Source organism: Pyxicephalus adspersus, chromosome Z, assembly GCF_032062135.1.
Source record: "Pyxicephalus adspersus chromosome Z, UCB_Pads_2.0, whole genome shotgun sequence".
NCBI lineage: Eukaryota > Metazoa > Chordata > Amphibia > Anura > Pyxicephalidae > Pyxicephalus > Pyxicephalus adspersus.
Genome location: NC_092871.1, coordinates 13,101,951 through 13,126,638, shown reverse-complemented (window position 1 = coordinate 13,126,638; position 24,688 = coordinate 13,101,951). Strand labels below are relative to the sequence as shown.

Below are 24,688 nucleotides of genomic sequence, written 5' to 3'. Positions count from 1 at the left end.
TTATGGTTTTAGGGACCCATCTATGGTATGGAGTCCCTGGTCTTGGTTAATGGTTTGGTGAAAAAATTGTTTGGGGGATCTGCACAGGAAGAAAAGTATATATTCATTCCCAAGCTGGGAGAATGGGCAGCTGGGAGCAATTGTGGTTTAAGGTGAAGACCCCAAAAAGGTATAATGTGGTGGTCTTCGAGGACCAGCAACCAGTAAGCTAAAATTGGGGAATCAGTATTGTTATTTTATTGGTATTTTTTAATTGGTATTAAATTTTATTGTTACTAATAATGTTATTATTACGTGTATACTATTTGTTGACATTTGATTGTATTTATGTTATGTTTATTTTGGTTATATTGTTATCTATATTGTATTTTTGATAATAAAGTTATTAATTAATATTTTGTTATAATAGAAGGCCTACAGGTCATTGAACCAACATATGGTGTGGTCTTTATTTGGGGGATTTAGTGTTAAAGTTGTTAGTGGAGTAATAAACGGGGGATTAAAGTGGTTTGTAGTATGGAGAAATGCAAGTCTGTGGAACTATGTTTTGCCACAATTATGTGTCTGTTAACACAGGAGGTAGAATCCTGTATTACCATGACTTGCCTGAGCTGCTTTGTGACTCCGATGAATGTACGTTTAGCAGATATCCATGTGAATAAAACAGTGTGACAGTAGAATAGTAAACTTCAGCAAGGACAGGGGATTTCTAAGTTCGCATCACTGCCCCTTACACACTGTATCCGCAAATGGGCTGAGTCGCCGTCTGACTGTATTTGCACACAGACCACTCAAAGAAAGACTACGCTGAAACTAAATGACTGGCAAAATAGAAAGCAAATAGCTTAAAGTGGAAGACCAAGACAGCATAGAAGGGGAGGACTGGGCTGGATGAGCCATACAATCCATCAGAAAAATTAGACAGGCTCAAGATAACCTCTGCAGCTATTAAAGCTTGTTGTGTAGGGATCACAGTGTAAAAGGAAATTGGACTGATCACCTATTACTTTACCAGAGATGAGTATCTGCAAGTTTGAAAAGAGAAAAGTAAGGTAAGATAAAATACATATAAAAACAAATATGCAGTTAATTTCTGCAACATATATACACATTTTGAATGCTTTACAGTATTTCATTAAATATACTGCAAAAACAGTAAACATAACATTACCATTACAAAGAAAAGTTAACATGTATATTAGTTCTTCTTTTCACTTTGTTAACTGAAAATGTGACACCACATAGACTATAATAAAATATCCAAACTGCTTTAGAAGTTTGAAAAAACTTTTTGATAACACTCAAGTCAATAAATGCTGTAACATTAGTATCTATATATTGACCCAGCTCTTACTCTTTCATTTGTGTAAAGCTTAGCTTGAGCTTTTGAGCCCAGTAACCAACAGGTGCTAAGAGAAACCAAATTCTCTATTTGCTGGCTGAAAGGAAGAATAGTAAAATATACAGATGTAATTTCACATTTACCTACATTACCAAAAAATGTATTTGTTAGCTTCTCTGCAATTAATAAATCAGATAAACCAACTGTTATACGTAACATTAAAACAAATGAAATAATAATAAGGATTTATAATTTCCCACTTTAAAGATTACACAAATCTGGGTGTTTTATTACATCTTATTGTCAGTCATTGGCTTTAGGGATTAATCATACAGGTTCAGGTTTCATTACTTTCTTCACGTGTGGTGTAAACATAACAGAGTGTAATGATTCATTGCTTGTGAATGTACATGACAGTTCTGTGTGATATGATATGTAATAAATCCTATAAGAATTTCAGAGTTCCCTGTACCTATACATTCTCATGACATTCACTGTCCCAAGAATTCATAGAGACTTTGGACTTGGCATGTAAAAATGCTTATATAATCAGAAATGTTATCATGTTATCTCCCATTCTTCATATCCTATACCTATATTTTATAGCTACACATAAATAAACTTCTTAACATTATCCGTCATGGATCCCATTCTCATGATGATAATTATACTGTCATACTATGTCAGAATCTTGATGCTGTCAATGATACTACCATTATATTGTATTTTGTTATATACTATCATTTGGTGCTTTTGGTCCATTAATCCTATTGTGTGATACTTCCCCCTGTTTTTAGATTGTGAGCTTTTTAGGGCAGGGTCCTCTCCTTGTCACTGTCTGTATCTGTCTGTCATTTGTGACACCTATTTAATGTACAGTAATATGTTGGTGCTATATAAATACTGTTTCTTGATAATAATAATCATTTGGTGTTTTTGGTCTATAAACCCTGTAAATGCTTACCTTGTGCCTTGGAGACGTAGATGGTTGCCCTACCTCACATCTTCCTTTACTCACATTTCTCACACTTCCTGGACGGACTTACGGTTCTCTAAGGTGAAAAGGCTGTGAACTAATGTTTTCTCTGTTATCTATACTATTTGGATGTTAAATGTTAAGTGAATTTATCCGTTTTGTCCCAGTATGGACATCACTTTTTCCTTCAAGCCATTATTGTTACTTTTGCTTCTTATCTTTTAAACAACTCCTGAGGAATCAATCACAGATAGCTGTGAAGCGTGGCGATAAACTGCAGTGAGACAGAAGAAGAGATTCATTATGCTATTTATAGTTTTGTTATTGTTATATTTATTTATATTTTGTTATGGAGGCATTGTTTTAATATATGATTTTATCCATAATTGTAGTATGTGTTACAAAATTACTATTAATAAGTCATTTTGGTTTATCCTTGAAAAACTCTCACATTCATCTAGCTGTGATGTACAAAAAAAATTCATATGGGATGTGGCATCTCATCCAAAATGATTTTTCACCCACAAAAAGGTTTTATACCTGGTTTGGTATAGTCCCCTATACTATAGCAGTATGGTAAAAAGTGTTACTTCAATTAGCAATAATATGTAAACTGCATTTTTCTGAGCCAGATTTTTATGGGGTTAGTTTTAAATGTTTTCACTCACTATTGACCAAATAAATTAAATTAGAAAAAATGTATGAATCTTGAGCTAAAGTTGATTCACCTATTTTATTATTGAATCCAATGTGAAAAATGTGCACATTTTAGGTAAAAGTTTGGAGTGTTTGGAGTATTTATAAATAGACCCCTCTTTTAAATGGAACTATAGTTTTGCAATTCTGTTGAGTGTAGTATGTAGTATGAAAACATGAGGGAGTTTCACCATACCAGCACAGCCAATCAAGGTGGCCGAAGATCAGCAACACATAGAGGAATAAAAGTAGATAGCAGCTCCCCCACGGAACAAGAATGGGTGAGTGTATTTAAAAAAAACAGGCAGATAAGGTTACTTTATTGTAGGAGGGATATTGCCTGAGGCACATTCAAACAACACTTCTGTTAACCGACCGATGCATGGCAGAATAATTCATACCTGGTAGTAATAGACAGCAATATAAACCCAATTTGCACTAATTAATGGCAACCTCAAGTTATTTATGGCCTTTTATTTTGTACCATCAACAAAGCAGTCATCAGGTGCTTAGTTAGTGCTGGGTTTTCTTTTTAGACAGCACACCATGCACTATACAATAAAGAATATACAGAGCTTAGAGTTGTCACTGTACCCCAAAAATCTTGCAGGTCACAATTTGTCATCAATAGAGTTACAAGCTTGCTTTCCTTGCGCTATTCATTTACGTGCATAACTCTTTGAAACTATTTGGCAGCTTGAAAATTTCCTGTACATATGTTTTATTGACGTGTTAAGCCGTCTGGAAGATGTTTCTGTATAAACAAAGTAAACATTTTTGACAAAATGAGCAGATTGGGCTAAGATATCTGAAAGTTTATCTTGCACAATAATCTTGAGGCAATATTACACCATGATTGATGTTGTCTCTTTCTAAAGCCAAACATGACAGTTTATGTCAACTGGAACTGGCACTTTGAGTGCTGAATACCCACTAACTGACTTAAATCTCAGCTATTTGTGTGGAGGAATGGGAAGAAATGAGACACAGGTCACCACAACAAAGACAATTCAATTTGTTTTCTGTGGTTTACAATAAAATGAGAGTGGTAACTTCGGAAGGGAGGAATTTGTAAAAGAATAATAAAATACCTAAACAGGAGATATTTGAAGCTTTTGGATGAATTGTGTGTTTTATTTTTTCAGCCAACTAAGGTGACGCAAATTTTGCTTTATTTAGCAAAGTTACATAGTTAGGTTGAAAAAAGACCTAAGTCTATCAACTTTAACCAGAATCCCTAGATTCCAGATAAAAAACCCTATGAACATAGTTGATCCAGAGGAAGGCAAAAAAACCTGGGTAGAATTTCCAACAGGTGATAAAAATTCCTTCCATGAGGCAATTGGATGTTCCTTGGATCAACAGTCTTTGCTGTCTCCACTTTAAAACTTTAATACCTAGATATATTCAGTGCTTCTAGAAAGGCATTTATGTTTTTTTCTAAAGCAATTTATAGAACTTGCTGAAAATACTTTCTGAAGGAGCCTATTCCACATTTTTATTTTACTCCAGATGGAAAGAGAGCCCCTTTTGTAATGACACTACAGTCAATAATGTCACAGTGTAAGAATTTGAAGAAAACTGAACGGTTGGAGCTCTTTTGGGTCTAGGGCGGGCAAGAAAAAAACAGGTTTCTTTGCTATATTACCTTGCTTCCTGGGAAGTTGGCATGGCTCCTTTTCTACTCAACTTATAAATTGTTAATGGGTTCTTGACATCCATTTGTCTTGCAATGTAAAGAATAATAACAGTTCCTATGACTGCAGCACGGGGCAGGTAAGCAAAACGTTGAGGTGGTCGGGTTGCGTGATATAAACTTGTTTTTTATATCCCCTCTAGACCTAAAGGAGCATTTAATACTTGCAGTGTATAGTAAAATTCCTAAGCTTTGACTCAATACAAGTAATCAGAATTCATCTTCCACCAGCTAAAGCTGACAAACATTTTGGATGATGAGTGGTCACTCTGGGCAGCAAGACTTTTGTCTTGTATCACACCAATATTACATCCTTCCCAAAGTTATTGCAAGTTTTGAAATCGTTAAGCATATAGTAATAATAATTGTCAGTTGACTAAATGTATTAAGAATGCTTAGTCACAAATCAAGATTCACAGCTAAAGATTCTGAATTCATTCAGTGACAGCGTAAAACCAACAGTGACACCTATAGACTAAAAACACTCCACACTACATATCAGAATGCATATAGCTATGCAGTGTGTATATATATATATATATATATATATATATATATATATAGGATTGCAAGACTCAAATATCAATCCAAGACTCACTAAAACAGTTACCAGTTGCTAAATATTTTGTGGAAAGTGGAAAAAAAAAATCTAACAATTGATCTATATGATTAGCTATGGTCCTAAAATTAAAAGTGGTCCATAATTAGGAATTTAAAATTAAATAGGAAGTTGAATGCATAAATAAATTAGTTTCTATTAATAATAAGGGTATGAATGTGGACAATGATTATTGTAAATATTCATACAATTAAGAATTTAGGAATTTAGCATGTTGTTTTATATATACTGTGGTATCTCACCAGGGCTGGCTCATGGTAACAGTATGCTTGCAGACAGACAAGAGGCAGCATACTCCAAAAGTCCAAAATAACGGTAGTATTTATTTCCTTAGCCAAGCATTGCAGCACACTTTGCAGCTTCACAACAAAAAAATAAACAGTAGCCCGCCTGGGCATCTGGCTACCTCACTTGGTGCCCTCTCTTCCTAACACATTCACTATATCAGTACTGTTAACCCACAACTTTGTAGTATTGTTTGGCCGCTGGCTTTCCTGGAACCCTCTAGCTCTCTCTTAGCCTGGAACACTCTGGCTCTCTCTTCAGCCTGGAACCCTCTGGCTCTCTCTCAGCCTGGAACACTCTGGCTCTCTCTTCAGCCTGGAATAATCTGGCTCTCTCTCAGCCTGGAACACTCTGCAACCCTCTGGCTCTCTCTTCAACCTGGAACCCTCTGGCTCCCTCTCAGCCTGGAACACTCTGGCTCTCTCTTCAACCTGGAACCCTCTGGCTCTCTCTCAGCCTGGAACACTCTGGCTCTTTCTTCAACCTGGAACCCTCTGGCTCTCTCTCCAACCTGGAACACTCTGGCTCTCTCTTCAACCTGGAACCCTCTGGCTCTCTCTCAGCCTGGAGAACTCTGGCTCTCTCCTCAGCCTGGAACCCTCTGACTCTCTCTCCAGCCTGCAACACTCTGGCTCTCTCCCAGCCTGGAACACTCTGGCAATCTCTCAGCCTGGAACACTCTGGCTCTCTCTTCAGCCTTCTTCTGATCAATTCCCTTCTTCCTTGTACCTGAGTGCAGGTGCATATAACCCAAATCAGGATTGGGTTGGGCCAAGGACCCACCCTTTCACCCCACCCTTTCACTCCCTTGGCCAGCTCCAGGGCCCTAAAAACCCATTTTTTCACTCTCTCTCAGCCTGGAACACTCTGGCTCTCTCCCAGCCTGCAATCCTCTGCCTCTCTCTTAAACCTGGAACACTCTGGCTCCCTCTCAGCCTGGAACACTCTGGCTCTCTCTTCAACCTGGAACCCTCTGGCTCTTTCTCAGCCTGGAACCCTCTGGCTCTCTCAGCCTGGAACCCTCTGGCTCTCTTATTTACCTGGAACCCTCTGGCTCTCTCTCTCAGCCTTGAATCCACTCTGGTTCTCTCTCAGGCTAGAACCCACTCTGAATCCCTTCTCAACCTCTTGCTGATCAATTCCTTTCTTCATTGCACCGGAATGCAGGTGCATATAACCCAAATCAGGATTGGGTTGGCCCAGGTAACCCACCTTTCACTCCCTTGGCCGGCTCCAGGGCCCCCAAAGAACCTGTTTTTTCTTTCCAAGAAACCCTATACACCAAGTATCACTCTCTCTTTCCCTGGAGCCACTAACACTTTTCCTAACATTTTTGGGACACTCTGTCACAACCCCCCCCCCTCTGCTTGACCCCGTGGGGTTGGTCACATTTTTTTCCCCATACAAATTATGCAGGATAGGGCCTCTGCATTCCTCTGCATTTTCTTGCTCTATCCTTCGTAAGTTGCCCTTGAAGACCTGTCTGTCCCTTTTCTAGGCAAAACAACAAAACAAACAAACAAAGCAACAACAACAAAACAATTTTCTTTTTAGAGATCCAGTGCTGCAGTAACTTTAGGCTCTCCCCGCAAAGCGTCTTTTTTTAAATCAGTTTCTCTATATTTTCAACAGGCTCTTGTTTTCTCTTTTTCATCTTTCATACAGATCTTGTTTTATCTTTACTCCTTGGTTGAGTAAGGGCATAACAGTCATAGAAGACTGTATCACAATAGGGACAGTGAACTTTGGAATCCACTCTGACCCTCTCCTAGCCTGGAACCCTCTGGCTCTCTGTTCAGCCTGGAACCCTCTGGCTCTCTCTCAGCCTGGGACACTCTGGCTCTATCTCAGCCTGGAACACTCTGGCTTTCTCTTCAGCCTGGAACCCTCCTCTCTCTCAGCCTGGGACACTCTGGCTCTATCTCAGCCTGGAACACTCTGGCTTTCTCTTCAGCCTGGAACCCTCTGGCTCTCTCTCAGCCTGGAATCCACTCTGGTTCTCTCTCAGCCTGGAACCCGCTCTGGCTCCCTTCTCAGCCTCCTTCTAATCAATTCCCTTCTTCCTTGTACCTGAGTGCAGGTGCATATAACCCAAATCAGGATTGGGTTGGGCCAAGGAACCCACCCTTGCACCCCATCCTTTTACTCCCTTGGCCAGCTCCAGGGCCCTAAAGAACCTGTTTTTTCACCAAGTATCTCTCTCTTTCCCTGAAGCCACTAACACTTTTCCTAACAGTTTTGGGACACTGTCACAATATATATATTTTTTTTTATATAATTATTTATATAAATATATTTATATATTTATATAATTATTTATATAAATATATAATATATTTATTTAATTATTTATTAATGAAAAAGGATTCCCTGGTGGATAATGTGTTAATGAGGATGGTGCGGAAATGAGGTAGAAACACCCAAAACTCAGAAGTGGGCAGAAACAGATTCATGGACTATGAAAGATAATTTTTTTTTGTTTCCGAATCTAATGCAAAACAAAGACGGGCTTGTCAATTAAAATCATTTTTTAGTGGTTTGACCTTTTTTATTGGTTTAAACATAACTAATGCAATAAAATTGTAACTTCAAAATTCTCTAATGATCTTTAATGATAGTAAAGCATCATATGAAAAGGATTCCGTAAATAAAGAGTATACCATTTATAATTCCCCACTTCACAATTACTTCATCCTAGTACATTTTGATTTAATGCCTAATTATTTTGTTTCAGGTTCTATCACTTTCTTTTCACGTGTAGTAAACTTGACAGAAAGTAGTGACTCATTTATTTTTAATGTCATAGACATGACAGATCTATATGTTATATATTACACATAACTGGGGAAGGTGTCACCTCTGATGTGAGAGTATTGCATATATTTCAGAGTTTTGGTCATTCCTTTTTAAAGATTCATGCCAAACATTGAGGTTTTCTGAATCGTCTCTGTAATTTAAATGTTTTTATATTTGCACTGGACTTTAGGAAAACAGCTATATACAGAAATGAAATATCCATATGGGAGTTGTTTTACCTGTCAAATGATTTTACTTTCCTCTGTCAAGTTCTATGATTATACATCTCTACAACATAGCACAACCCTGCTTAGTAGAGCAGGAGATCTAATTTTGCCCTGCAGCCTGTGATTGGACAATGAAAAATAATTAGTAGATTGATAAGATTGTCTCTCTCTTCCAGCCACAATATTACTTGTTACAAGTCAGAAAAGAAGCACATCTGACTTGCTCTTAGTACTGCTTACCTAAGGTCATGTTTGGATACTTAAAAAATATTAAATGTATTGATGTGATAATAAATGCAGATAATGTATCTTTTCTAGTCTTGGAGAGCTTTAATAAATTAGGTCAGACCTAAACAAACTTTTTTACCTTACATAAAAGGGTAGACAACCGTACTATGTAAAGTAACACCTTTTTTTTTTTTTTTTTTTTGGAGGGGTTAAAACTCTTTTTAAAGGGTAAAGCCCCCTCTTCTGTCTTTGTTGCCACAGCAATAAAGACAGGATGCGAGTGCATGGGAGTGCACCCTGGGGTACATACGTCATGCATCCTGGGAGGCGTTTGGCTGCTACTTCTGCACTTGCCCAATCTCGGGCACGTGCGGAGAAAGCTTTTTCTTCAATGGGGAAAAAGAAGACGCCCATAGGCAGTCTTTTTTTCCCCATCTACTGCAGGCTAGACCACCTAATCTTGCACCTACGCTGTGTGAGATCAGGTGACATAGGCAGAAGGTGGAAGAAGGGTAAAGATGGTGGCAGCACCCCGCACTTCCTCCATGCTGGGACAAAGGATGAATCCAGGATGATGCAGGACCCGATCTAGAAAACCTCCGGGGGGATAGAGGGAAGTAAGGGTGATTTTTTTTTTGTGTTTACTTCTGATTTAAGGTTTTCTCCTTAAGTAACTCATTGTATTTCTTTTTTACAAATTTGTCCTCTGACTCAGCTCAGAGATTTATCTGCTCACACAATCCATCTCAAGGGGTGGAACTGCATATTTTGTGTTGACCTAAGTTCTTATTTATGCTCAGAACAAACATGAGTGACTGTAGAGAGTAAAACCTTTTTCACATATTTTTATATTAAGCGGATGACATTGACAGATGATGCTCTATTATTCTCCACTAACACCGATGCATCATGTTTTGATGTGATCCTGTTCACAAAAAAACATGTCCTTTACCATCGATTGCTCATGTCCTCAATTTTTGTTTTTCTTGCATTCCATGCACAAAGTGGACAACCAATTTTTTGTAAAATAACATAAATAAGTTATTCACCCACACCTTATTGTGCTAGAATGTTGCTGAGTGTAATGATGGTAGTACAACTTTTCAGAACTTAGCAGGTTCTAAACCACTGACCCGTCTCCTGTTCTTTTTTTGGACTAGTTTTTGCTCCTTCCTATTGTGTACCACTCTCTCTCACTGCTTAGATTGTAAGCTCTGTTGAGCAGGGTCCCCACCTCCACTTGTCTATTATTTATGTTTATCATTTGCAGCCTTTTTTTACTGTACAGCTTTATGTAACATATTCACTCTATCAATAAAAGGTAACATTAGGTATGAAAATAAAAATTCTTCACTAGTGACTCACTCCCTGACTTTTTTCCGCCCTTGAAACGCTTTTAAAGCTGAACTAAAATAAAAAAAATGGCAAGCAGGCAGATTCTTTTTTGCAAAAAGGATATGCATATATTTTCTTATGAATTGAAATATTCATTACATCCAGCAATAAAACTGAAATGGGATCCCCTGAAAAGCCTATAATAATTTAACTTGGAGAAAACATGTCTCCCAGACTGGTTGTTGGGCTTGACTGGTTGTTGTAATGTTATGCTTGAATTTCAAGCCCCACATGTCTGCCTGCCTCAGGCTGCATTTTTTTCAAATTCCTTTATTACCAAAGCAGATCTCCAGGCACAAATCTAAAAACACTGAGTAAATAAATATATGTGAAATGTTTTAGCTGACAAAAGATCTGTGACTCTCTTATAGCGATCTTTCTGATCCAGGCACTACTGCCCAACTTCATATACAAGTCCAGCACAAGGTTCTCTGAGCAAAATGTATAGGTCAACAATACAGACCTATAAATCCTGACTCGGGATTATCCATAAAATTTGCCACAGACAATTAAAGAACAATGGTACAATGACAGTCAGCACTGGGAAGAAGTTTTCAATGAACAGAACTATGTAATACATAGCCTTAGGAAATTACAGCATTGACCCCATATGGCCAGGGTCAGATTTTCCACAAGGTCACTCATGGACGAGGGTGCCATGGCCGATAGGAGCAGCATTTGTCATGCTATCATGGCTGTAATTTCATCATTATAAGAGTCCGTAGCATAGAGCTGTTCTGGACCACAACCATCATAGCTCCGACCAATGACCTTCCAAGCACAAACTAACTGGCCTAGAGGAGAAAAAAGTACACATCTGTCCGTGTATATGGCTATAACTTTGGGCATGTAAATGTGGTGTAAGTACCTACAACTAAGACTGCTACCTGCATATAAAATATAATATTTAGTGGCTCCTGAAGTGGATCATTTTTTTTCTTTGAATATAAGTATCAAAATTTACCTTTTAAACCAGTGTTATTCAAACAGGGTTTTGTGGAATCCTAGGGTTCCTCCAAAGGTTTCTGACACCAATGATATTGTTGACTATGTGTAGGAGTGGCTTTCTCCTCAATGGCCACCAATGTAAGAGTGTTCCACTGACCACTAAGCTAATGTACTCTGAGTTGACGATATAGTAATTATAGCTGGGGATCCCCCTGAAGAGTATTTGAAGGGTTAAAAATGTTTTAAACAATCAAAACAGGACTGTCATGATGGTGTTTTGTACAAGATTACTCTTTGTCAGCAGTTTTGGTGGTAGCATCATTATTGCTGCAGAAAAAACAAATCAGAAAACAAAACTAAACTCTGCAACCACAAGTAAACATTACATTTAATAGAAGTCAGATTTAACAATTCCAAGGAGCTTTGGCATCTTTAATTACAAACCACAAAACATAAAAAGTGTATAAAGCAAGTGTATAAAGATATATATATATATCACAGTGAGAAAGCAGCTCTTTTGCTGTTTACATAATACTAGACATAGTGTTCCATTTTTAAAGAGTTTTAGGGTGCCCTCACCCCAAACCGCAAGGCTTTGGTGCTAATACAGTACAGGGGGATTATGGTTAATATAAAAGGTGTAGATACAGTGAAGCACATGGAGAACAATTTCTGATCAGGGGTTTCCATAAAACACCTTCTGATAGGAGGAGTACATTGTCACATGACCTATTTAAAGTTCCTCCTTCTTCTCCCCTTTACCATTATTAAAAAACTCCCCTTGGGTCAAAGTTCTAAAGCAAGCAAAGTAAAAGGCATTTATAAAGCAAGATTACTTTGTGCTGGAGAAGGCTTATATAGAAAAGAAGAACATCTCACTTTATAAATGAACTTCTTAGTTTATTCATTTTGAAAACACAATAAAGCATATAAATAATTCAGCATAATTTAATTGCAATACATTTCGCCATCTCTGTATATCCCAATAATGGCTATACGGCTGCTTTATATAATGTCTGCATAGTTTAATAAATATGAACACATGAAAGCATATAAATAATTCATCATAATAAAACTGCAGTGCAATTGATCATACAATATACTATAAGTTACTTTGGCAGATAAAAATAACACTATCATTTTCAGTGCATAGAAAAGGTATACAATGGTCATCTGAAAGTACCCCTGTAATAAAGGAAATAAAATAGGATGCCATTGGTGACCATATTGAAAATTTTAGTTCCATCTTGCATTGTGGATCCTCTGGACGCAACAATTTTAGTCAATAAGCTGCAATTGACTAAATGAGCATATCTGAATATGCATATCAGAGTTTTGACTTCACATGATGCATGCTTGTTCTGATTTAGTGTGTGGCACTGGGTGGTATTTACAAAGAAATGGCCCCTATGAGGCTGTGCCAAGGACAAGGGTGACAGTATGAATACTTAAATTTTACAGAGCATGACAACCTTATTATTTTTGTGTTTCTTTTTCTGGCCACGTCGAGGCATTTGTGAAGATTAGCTGTAGTGGAAATGGTGTGAAGGTTTCTTGAGAGAAGCAAGATGACCCCCTGGAACTTGGACACTTAAAAATTAAAATATAAAACTCTGGTGCATTTCTCAAAAATTTGTATATAATAAATTGGCATATCAGAATAATTTCTAGTTCTTTCATTTTTTGGAACAGATCTATTATATCTGCTTGATGGAGTATAAGCCATTCATTGAAAGTTATAGTCTTGTTTGTAATACAAATTAGGGCCTGTGTTGATAGGCTTTGGCCATGTGTTGATGGCATCAGTTTGTTATCATTTTGGGATCTGTTTATAAATTGTTCGTTCCATGATTTGGCCATTTTTTGGATGTGTTTATATTCCCCATTGACTTGGCTATTCTTTGGACATTGTTTTATTTGGATGCGTTCCATTTCCCATTTACTGAATAGGGAATAGAACATATCCAAACACAGAAATGGCCAAATTATGGCTAAACTAACGGACAAACAAATTTTCAATTGGCCCCATTGGGATGCTTTCGGTGTTTGAGTTGCAACTAATCTATTTCAAGCAGGTTTTGCATTGATTTAAAGTAAACACAAATCTGTTGACCTGGACCCTTAACTCATTGAAATGGTTCACAAAAATCTTTTTACAATTGTATGTTTAGGAAAAATCATTTACAATATATAATGTATGAGTCTAATATGTAATTGTAGTACCAACAAGCTAAAGCAAACAAAACACTTGTTTATCAAGTGGTTTGTAAGCATGGTGTAGGACCTATCTATGTAAGCAGTCACTTATAAAGAGAATCAGTAGAGTAAAGCTACTTACACACTTCCAATTATTATCGTTGGAAAACGAACGACGAACGTTCATGCACGATATATAGGAACGATCGTATAGCACCGATCCTGCACATAGAGTTAACGACACGATCGTTCGTAGATATTGTACACACAATAGATACGATCGTTTGAGCGATAGAGGAACTATGTGCACGACAGGAAAGTGAACGGACGTTCGTTCATCACGCATGCTCAGCTCATGGACGATCAACGAACGACGGTACACACGAACGATGTTCATCGATCGTCGTCCAATCCGATCCGTCGGTCCGGTCGTTCGTTTCCAGCGACTTTCCTCGTTCGTCGGCGTCGTTGGTTACTTTTTTACGAACGATTTTTTGCCCAATCGATCGTTCGTCGTTCGATTGGAACGATAAAAATTGGAAGTGTGTACGCACCTTAAGTGGTCCGGTTCTTAAACCAGTGTTGCAAGGGAGTTCTAAAATTTCAGAAGCAGCAGTCATTGATACAAGATGAGAACCTCATTTTTACCAAATTAGGATGGCATCATGAAATACAAGTTAGTATATGTAGTGGAGAGGTAATGTCTAAAAATAAGTGCTTGTTGCAGGACTTTTTGTAGTCTATGCACACTGGATTGTTCTTTCGCACATCTCAAGTTCTTCTCTTTGGACTTCTGGTCTTGGAATGCATGTTCTTTCTATTTGTACTACTCCACCTTCTGGGTCTGATGCTTGATGTGAAAGGTTCCAGCGTCCATAGTGCGTAGAGTACAATGGGTAGCTCCCCACTCTGAATGTTATGTAATGAGCACAAGCTGCAAGCTGTATTAAAATAAAAAATAAATGTTTTATCCGAGCTAAGAAAATAGGTAAATAGTAAATTAGTGATCAATAAAGCATGTTTAATTTTTACAGAACATGGTTTTCAATAGTCTTATCACCAAAATAGTTTACTTAATTGATAAATTAAGACAGGTGGAGTAAGGCTGCCCTTGGCTTATTGTATAGTTATTAATACCGGTAATACATCCCTGTTTAGCTCAGAGCTTTTGGTATATCAATCTATCTTTACATATTCTAGTGTTACATACAGCATTCTGATTTCTATTGTGAATTGAAATGAAAATGCTTGTTTTTTTTTAATTCTTTGCTAATTTATTCTATTTGAAAAAAAAAAAATAATAAATAATTCAGAAATAACTGAATGTAAATTAAAATTCTGAAAATTGCACTAGAGTTGTTGGTGATTGGCTGTAGGAAAATATTTCTTTACACCTGAGTGGGCTGTTGGAGCACATTGCCTTACTGTAAAAGTAATTGATTCTTAAAGGTGCTGTGCTATTGAGGTTCTACCCTGAGGGATTTAGATTTGCTCACAAGAATTCTTTTCTATAGAAAACATTATGCTCCTCTGATGTTTTGAACTAAAACTGTCCCCCATTAAAGATCCCAAAAAATTGCTTGATTGATGCATGTGATACTTAAATGAAGGGTTGGTAATAGCAATTTTTCATTAGGTTATCCTAGGCATGGGAAGAAACTGGTCGCCTTCCGTAAAGGTTATTTGCCTATTCAAGACAAAGCAACAAGTTCTCTGTAGGGCCACTTTGTTCATTCCGATACTTACCCCAATCAATAATCCCAACAACATTCCAGCAGCCAGTATGCCAAACAAGACAATAGCCCAATATGGCACTGTAATATAGAAAAAACAAATTCAGTTCTTGCAGATTGTTTTAAAACCTAAATTGAAATGAATGTCTTTAAGTTTAGAGTAGAACCTCTGTTTTTTTCTGTGTGTTTTCAGCTATTGTCTTTGAGCTATTTCAGTTCTAATAATATAGTTCTCTATCAAACATGGCTAGTGAATCTGACATTCACTGAAACATTATCTAATGAAGAAGGCCATTTTTAACATGAAGATTTGTTTCTGCTTGACTGATTTATATTTTCAGTATTTTTTTTTTACCAAAAGGATGTTTTTTATTACACACAAGCATTATATTGTACAGGACATCAGGAGTAGGTCCTAAATGGTAAATATATTTCCCCCTTTCAGTCATGGTCCTTCTGAAATAAAGTCAATTTCTACAAAAGACATCCAGAAAGTCTAGTTTGGAAACCTGCTGCTGCCATCTTTGGTAAATTATTACAGGGCCTGGACTTTGGGATAGAAGGAAAGGGTCTGGGTGGGCTTTCCTATCCCCTTGCAGTACAATCCAGGATTTTGTACTATCCAGGCAAGTATGTCTGAGGCTGTCAGAAAGTGGGGATGGGGGTAGGGGTCAGTTTCAGTTTGAGCGTGAGCCTGGAAGCCATAGCCATGAAGCCATAGCCTGGAAGCCATAGCCAGGCAGCACCCTGGTTCTGGAGGACAAATTACAGGGACTAAAATCCCTTACCACTTGTGAGTACCAGGCCTCAGCCGCTTGAGGAGGCAAGACTGTGTGATAACTTGTCTGTGGGACTTATTTGCTGAAGCAAGCTGCTTTTGTTCTGCTGGACTAGGCCATTTTTGTGTTTTGTTATGCTGAATGGAAGCTACTGCTACTTTTGCAGTCTTTCAGTGAGGTTAGCACTTAGCTTTAATGTATATTCATACAAATTTTATAAATAAATATATATATATATATATATATATATACACACACACATTAAAAATTACTTACAATTTGCACTTGTAGATAATACAGCAACAGCATTTGTTGTCAGTGTGGTTATACTACTGGTTCCGGAGTTTGTGGTTGTAGTGGATGCAGTTGTTGTGGTTGTTGCAGTAGAGGAAGAGCCTCCAGTAGCTCCAGAAGTTGTGGACGTTGTAGATGCACTAGTTGTGGTTGTTGTAGTAGAAGAGCCTGCAGTTACTCCAGAAGTTGTGGATGTTGTGGCTGTACCAGTTGTTGTTGTGGTAGAGGAAGAACCTCCAGTAACTCCAGAAGTTGTGGATGTTGTAGATGATGTAGGTGCACTAGTTGTGGTTGCTGTAGTAGAGGAAGTGCCTCCAGTAACTGCAGAAGTTGTGGATGTTGTAGATGAACCAGTTGTGGTTGTTGTAGTAGAGGAAGAGCCTCCAGTAACTCCAGATAATGTTAAAGAGGCCATGATAAATCCGCTTTAAGTCTTTTGCGTTCACAGCTTTTTGAAGTTGCTGGATATAATTTAACACAGGTATATATTTTTGAACGTCAACCTTAGGCTTGGTCAATCTTCGAATTTAGGCCGTTTACTTACCAAGGAGTTTTGTTGAAAGGGATAATTCAGTTAGTTTAGTGAATACAGTGATAGTTCACTTTGCAAAGAAAACCCAATTGCTTATTAGGTAATCTAAAGGGATAATTCACTTTGCTATATCAACAGCCCATCTTCTTTTAGTCAATCAACCCCAGGAAGCAGGCTGTATGTAGTAATAAGCCCAAATATACTATTGTAGCTACCATCCACTACAATCCACTGACTTTGCACAGACCATCACTGTACATAGGAAATAAATACTGCTTGCAAGCTTACTATTAACCGCCACACCTTAGCTACTTCGTCACTGGGGTTAATCTTTTCATAGAGATCTGTCAGAATTTAAGGGTTTAGATTCCCTCAGGGTGTAGCAGAATTGAAACAAATTACAATCCTCTTAACCCACAGCAGACATGTAAAGCCTAAATTTTAATCCATCTTTCACATCAGAAACAAGGGGAAACCTGACCAGTTACTATAAAAAATAAAAAATAGTATAATTACCATTTACATGTTTAAAGGTTTAATTTATGAACATGATTTAGCAAATGGAAATAAAAAAAATAACTCAGCATAAAAATAAAAAAATATAATAAATTATCATATCTGTATATGTAAATATTATATATTGTATATATTTTATATATAAATAGTTTTGCAGAAACATTACATACCGGTACTTGAGCCTTGGGCACCTGGAAAATATATATAAAAAAAAAAGATTTTAGTAAATAATTCACAAAAATGACATATTTAAAAAAAAAAAAAAACTAATTAAAAACATAAAATAATGATAATAATAAATAATAATATGCAATGCATGAATCAATTATAAGTACAGGTTAGTGTTTTTAACCTGGGTCAGCAAGGTATCCAGATCTGGGTCAGCAAGGTAAAAAAAAAAATAGAATATTTACAATAAATACATATACTCACCTAAAAGCACTTCTACTTATTAGGGATAGATGTGCTTTTTGTGCACAAAAAGCCCCATCTATTCTTCTTGTCTGTTTTATTGATTTGATATCAGGCAATAAGTATCTCTTAGAGATCCTACCATATCAGCATTAAGCCACTAATTTTTCTTGCCAATACATGTTAAAAGGAGTATTTAGGGTTAAAAGGGAGTGTTTGTTCTCTCATCCCAGCAGTATAATAATTACTTTCATAAATGCATTATATAAATAAATATATATATATATATATATATATATATTGTTTCAAGGAATGTCAGATTTTCTGTTAGTATTGGAGCTACCTAAAATGTAATTATGTATATTTACAATATATTATGATCATAGAGTCCTGACTTTGAATTTGTTGTTGTTAACTATGTTTTTCTATAGAATATATAAAAATTATTTTACATTTCTATATACATTGAAACTACTGTGGAATATTATACATAATTATGAAATATTATATAATGCCATGTTTGTATTAACAGCTTTTGAGGCAGATTTAAAAAAAGAGAGCACCAGATACCAGATTGTTCTGTTGGATTACAGCAAAGTATATAGTTCCAATTCTGATCCGAACAATGAATGAGCATTTTCTAAAGTTCATGCAATTTTTGTTATTAAGAACACAGAGATATAAATGAGAAGACAAAAACTACTAATGAAAAATCCCAAATAAATAATGGGACCTCTAAATGGTAATTATGTTGTACTCTTGATGGTTTCAGAAGAAAGAATGAGATGTGGCGACCACATCCAAACATTACTGATTTGTAAAAAAATCTTTTAGGCAGCTTCATAGGTTTTGTTGGACTTGTAAGATAGTCAGTTTATGGGTGGAAAATATTTTCAAAAAGCAATGTTGAAATAAATATTGGTGGGGGAGGTTTGAAACGGGGTCTTTAGCTACATTTCACCATTGCAAATCACATCTTTTGGACGCTCATTAAAAAAAAAGGATGGATTTGTAGGTTGGTAAGAAGCCAATATTCTATTGCATTTATTAAGCCCTGAAGATCCAAATGTGTTTTTATTGCAATTAAAAATAAAAACTAAAATATAAATGTAATAATAGAAAATAAAAAAGTTCTATGGTTTCCTCTTGAGCAGTTGAGTGGAAAACCCATCTTTTTTTAATTATTATCAAAAAACATAAAAGCCTATGATATCCTCTTGGGCACACGGCTAAATAACACAAATGTTCTATTATGAAATTATTATTAAAAGAATTACAAAAGATCTATTATGTCTCCTTGGGTACGTGGGTGATAACCCACATTTTCTAGCCTTAAATTACTACAAAGAAAATATTAGAAAAGGTCTATGATGTCCTCCTGGGCACATTAGTGGACAACTCACATTGTTATATTGAAACAATAGAATCTATAGTCTGATGGCTGTTTTTCTTGATCGGGGTGCAATATTGGACCGCAAACTAAAGATCGCGATTGTAATGTCATTTGATTTAATATGTGTAATAAAATCATACCATTTTAAAATTTGGTCTTCATTCTCAGATTGTGCTTTCTAAAATTCAATATTGGTTATCCAATATTAAATATTGGCATGTCTAGAAAATAGACAATTAAGGCTAAAAAAACACACACCACACACACATACATATATATATATATATATATATATATATATGTGTGTGTGTATATTTGGATAAATAAAAGATACATTTAAAAAAAAGTTGCAAAGGAATCACTGATAGAATAAAAAACAAATGCTTTAGTATAGCAAATTCTGATAACTTACCTGTACTAGGAAACATGGCCAAGAGTAGCAGAGACCAAGTCAATAAAATAGACTTTGAAGTCCCCATAGTGTGCACGATAAAAGTCCCTCAGTGCTAGAAATTATCCAAGAGATCATCCACAAAACAACTGTAAATGAATGTACGGTGCAGGGGTTTTAAGTGATCAGAACTTGGGACAACCCATACATGACATTGTTCAGTAATGACAAATAGATATTCACTATGATTTTTTAATTCTCTTCTTAAACAATTAGCTAAAATAGCTACAGTTAAAAAGTCATGACACATAACGTAAATATGAAATTCAGGCTAATTGGCAGAATAAGGAGTGACTGCAGGCATACAGGATTGACTGTTCTGGGTGGTGTGTTTAGGACAACAGAATCAGGGATTACTCTATATGTTGGTATTTTTTGCTTGTTCAATGAAACTATTTACAACAAAATGTTGTGAAACATGTGAAAGGTTAAATTATCCCTGGAAACCTTAATAAACATTGTGATTCTATTTAAATAGTGTGCAAAAAACACAGGAATGGGATTCTGACATGATCAACAGGTATTTTTCTGCCTCTTTTGAAAAGATATATATATATATACACAAAAGGGAGAAAAGAAAAGAGAGGTTAATTGTTAAGATTGACATATACTTTAAAGGGTTTTTTTATATGTTTAACACATTTTTTCCAGCTGGAACCAACTGTGAATCTTAGGTTCAATCTGCAAAATTCCTGGATGAAAACATTTTTAAGAAGACCCCAGACTAATTTAATTTTTATGTTATTTGTAATGTTTTTTTTTCAGACAAATAAAAAAAAGTTCATGGATGACCAATTTTCAACCCCTTTATAACAGTGTTTCTTTGTAACATAGGGGAACCCGTGAAATAACTTTCAGCTCTTTAGGGAACCCCTCCTATAATTACTATAAACACAGCTCACAGTACATTACCATTGGTTTGAAGGAAAAAAATGCCCTTTATTGCTAGTCATTGGGAAAAAATGTCACCCTTTCAGAAGAAGTTCATTGGTATCAGTTAAACTGCTCATTTGTTAAGGAACTCCTTTCAACCATTGGAGCAATCCTGGTTGAGAAACACTAGGCTAATTGTTCCACTGGAAGGATTAGCAAAGCTTTCCAAAATGTACCAGTGTGTACCCAGAAAAAGCCTGGTGTTCCTGGCAAGAGAAACCTGTATTACCTGTAGTATTACCACGTTTTAATTTAAACTGACTCTGGCTGAAGCCTTTGGGACAAGAAAAAAATGTATGTAGTTCTAAAAAAAAAAAAGCAAAAAAAGGACAAGATAAAAAAACAATTCATTATCACATTCATTTATGAATAAATCTTGAAAACTTTCATTACTTCCAATGAGCCCCTGAGTTTTATTAAATTAGGGTTTATTTCTATATTAAAGTGGAACTATCACAAAAAAAAAGTTTACAGGTAGAAAATTGTCAATTCCTCCACAATTCTAGTTGAGTCAGTCCTATGCTGTCCCATCTTCCATCTTTATCCCAGCATGGGCTGGAGTCGCCATCTTTTTCTTTCTTCTTCCTGGTTCTTATTCCTACATCAATCGATGCGCTCCCATACGCAGTAAGTTTGGCACTTTTCTCCCAGAAGGTTGTCGACTTCCCAATCAGTTTTTACTGATGCAGTGGGAATGGAGGAGAGCAGTGGGCCGCAGTTCGCTCGTTTTCGCCTCTCTTTAGAATAGAGCCGTGCTGTCTGTACAGTGCTTATTCGTTCATATTTACCTGGTAAAGATTGATTTCAGTCCCAATCCTCTGACGTCCATCCAATCTCTGTACAAGGCTTTAGAGTCAGCTTGATTGACATAATTTGCATCTATAAGGGACATTGATGGCAGCTCCTCCTCCATACACTCTTTTTTGACACTTTCAAATACTGGATGGGCTTGGTGGTAGGATCTTATTGCAATCTGAAACCCCCCTTAAAAAGAAGAGCCTAAAAAAATTCCCACTCATACTGGCGAATGAGTACAAGTTATATAGTACCCCTTACCTATTCCCTTACCTAAAAATTAATGAAAACCTAGAAAAATATACACAAGAACAAGCACTTTATCACTATAGCAGGGTCCAGCATTGTCCAAAGATGTCTGCCATCATTCCAATCTATTGTCAGCTGCTTTCTCTGCTCACAGATCAGTATGAATATTTTTAAGTTGCCATGCAAGCAGGGCTTGATATATACTTTTTTCTCCCCTAGGCCAGGAGCTTGTGTCTCCCCCCCTCACTCCCGACAGCATAAAAGATACTAAACTTCTGTCCCATCAGTTATAGGTACCTGCTAACCTTTGAACCCCAAAAACTCTGCAATGAATAGTTCCAGAGAATTTCTGGGCATCTTTGTAATCACCTAGGAATTTCTAGGAATGGCATTCCCCTGATATAATTAACCACTCTCCCATCAGAAACAGTGAGAAGCACAAGTAGAGCAGTAGGCTTGATGAAGCAGATGTGACCACAGCAGAGGACCATTGCTCTCAGACATCAGCAGTCCTCTTTGCATCATACTGAGAGGTAAAGATTTTTCTGGGTGGCAATTAAAACATAAGGTGGCACATTGATCTTATTATTTGTCTGGACCCTGATTGCATTATTACCATTTTGCTTAAAGCTTCCCCTTCCTAACTCTATTTACTAGATCTGTCAAACCTAAAGCATCATGTCGGACTACTGCTGCTCCATTACAGAGTCCTTGGCCACAATAAAGTTGAGAAAGGAACTTTCTGCTAAAGCTTTTTGGCAACTGGCAAACAAAAGTAAAGGTGCGACAGTGAGTTCTTATTTCATGGCTTATTTACCTATTTTTGACTAATGCTTCAGTTGGGCTTTAACCCTTCCCCATGTTATTGATCATTAGATCATAGTGATTGACCAAACCTGTTCTATAATGATTTCTTGTGTATTACGTGATTGCGTGAAGACAACTTCAATTAATTAGGATAAGTTTATTATCCTTCTGGGAGTCAATAGGTGGAGTTTTCATCTATTTACAATAAATCATGAGCAGTTTTTGTTAGTGTTAGACTGCAAATCTCAAGAAAACAACCCTAGATTTGGGCATTACTGAATAAGCCCATATGACTACATTCTGAGATCAGCGGACATCTGCCATAATTCTCAAAACATCACACTAAAAAAGGGCTTGTGCATCCTAAGGTTTTGACAGTCAACAGAACATGGGTTTGTCCATCATCTAATCTGTCAGATGATCTGATCCTTCAAGCATCTAATATAATTTCTCTCTTGTTAAATGCTCTGAAATAATCCCTGTTAACCGCAAAGCAGGTTTTTCCTTTGTATGTTTATTTAACCTGTTTTTTTCTGATATGCATTGACTACTGGCATGAAATAATAACTCAGTTATTCCAGAAATTATTTTTGAAAGCTGAATTTGGTTAGAGTTGACTTTTGCAGTTGTTAGAACAGTGCTTAGAAGCGCCAAGAATTAGTTTTCTTATAAGTACATTATTAGTATCCTGTTAGGTAAATTTTACATTTTTTTCTTTAAATCTTTTTTTAAATAGGTTTTAATAAAATGTATTATTAAAAGCACACAGACAGCTATCCAATTTAATAACTATGAAAATAATATAAATACCATCATTAAATAATTAAATACATTGTCGAGCAATCAGAAAAGGAAGGAAGGATTAAGACTAAGAGGTGTTTGACAGTTTAGGTAATATTTAGAGGTGCATTAGTGCATGATCCAGTCATAGATTAGTAGAAAACACATAAAAGGTAAAATATTTGATTTTGTTCTAAGGGGATATAGGATACATAGAAGTTGGTCATATTGAACAGGGAATGTGAAGGACATCAAAAGTAGATTCTACCCCGTAATGCCTCATTACCTTTTCCATTGTTTTGATTAAAATATGTAGTGATTTAAGTGATGATTAAAAAAAGTAAAAACGGTTATTTTAATGCACTTTTTTACCTTTATGGTTTATATGAATGCATTTTAATGTTGGTGTCCAGTGATGTCTGATGACATTATAAGACCTTACACTTCAACTATAATGTCATCAGTAGAGGGATTTAGTTTCATGTCAGTCAGGCTTGTATAATTTCAGGCTTATGTAATGACATGCCCCCCATGGAGAAAATGGATAGCAACTTGGGTTTGAAGAAAGTGGGTTCTACAACACTGGTAGTCATTTAAACCCAGAAGAGTTGTGGCATCTAGGCATTGAAGGCAGCTCCAGATTAACGCTAATGCTTCATCCTTATTCTTTTCTTTAAACATCTTACATTATATAAAAACATATAAAGCCAGGAAGACTAGAGTTTGTAGGTTCTCCCTGTGTTTGTGTGGGTTTTCTCTGCTTTCCTCCCACATTCCAAAACATGCAGTTAGGATAAATGGCTTTCCCCTAAAAAATGGTAGGGACATTCTGAGCCCCTACCAGGGACAGTTAGTGACATGACTATGGACTTTGTAAACCTCTGTGTAATAAGTTGGCACTATATAAATACTGTGTAAAAATAATACCAATAATAACAAAAAAGACAATCCTAAACTGATGCATATCAAAATAAACTCACAATGTATATCATCAAATGGCGGAAATGAGTCCACAGTTTTCTATTCCCCATGCTGTGACCAGCGTTAGGTGACTAAAAAAGTTAAAACAAACCAGTTTAAAAGAAACCCATTGACCTGACCTGATTTTTTGCCACAATTTTGCAATTTGTGCAATTTAGTGTTGTACTTCTATATTCTATATGTATTTATTTTTTATTATTATTATAGTTTGGTTGATATTATTTTTATAATAGTTTTAATGCATGGTATAAGTCCCATTTGGTCCCCCAACTGGCTTACTTTGTCCTTCAGTGTCACATCCTGATAGACTACAGAATCCTTACTCTCACCATCTTTCTAGATAATGCTTTTATCCAAAATTGATATTACTTTATTACTAATTTAATTACTATTAAAGTAATTCAATTAAAGTGAAATGTATGTTCTAAAAAATGAAATAAATACTGTTTATTAAAAAAATAAACATTGCTAAACTGCACATGCACAGCTCAGTTTCTTTGACAGTTTCTCAGGGCGATCAGGCAGGTAAAACAAATTATTGCGGAAGGAACATCATCTCTCCCTCTTTGCAAAAATGACCTGTCTGATCATCAACTTTATAAAGTGGTACTAAAGCGGTAGTCTAGCTAT

At 36.3% G+C, this 24,688-nt stretch overlaps 1 protein-coding gene across 2 annotated transcripts in view; it reads left to right on the top strand.

The window, feature by feature from the left end:
- The first annotated feature begins 723 nt into the window (after positions 1–723).
- The window catches only part of LOC140343780 (uncharacterized), a 60,061-nt gene continuing 36,096 nt past the window's right edge, over positions 724–24,688 (top strand). For both annotated transcript variants that reach the window (XR_011923413.1, XM_072430654.1), the window contains exon 1: positions 724–1,052. The gene's annotated coding sequence lies outside the window, so the exon portion shown is untranslated. The remainder of the gene's footprint in view (positions 1,053–24,688) is intronic.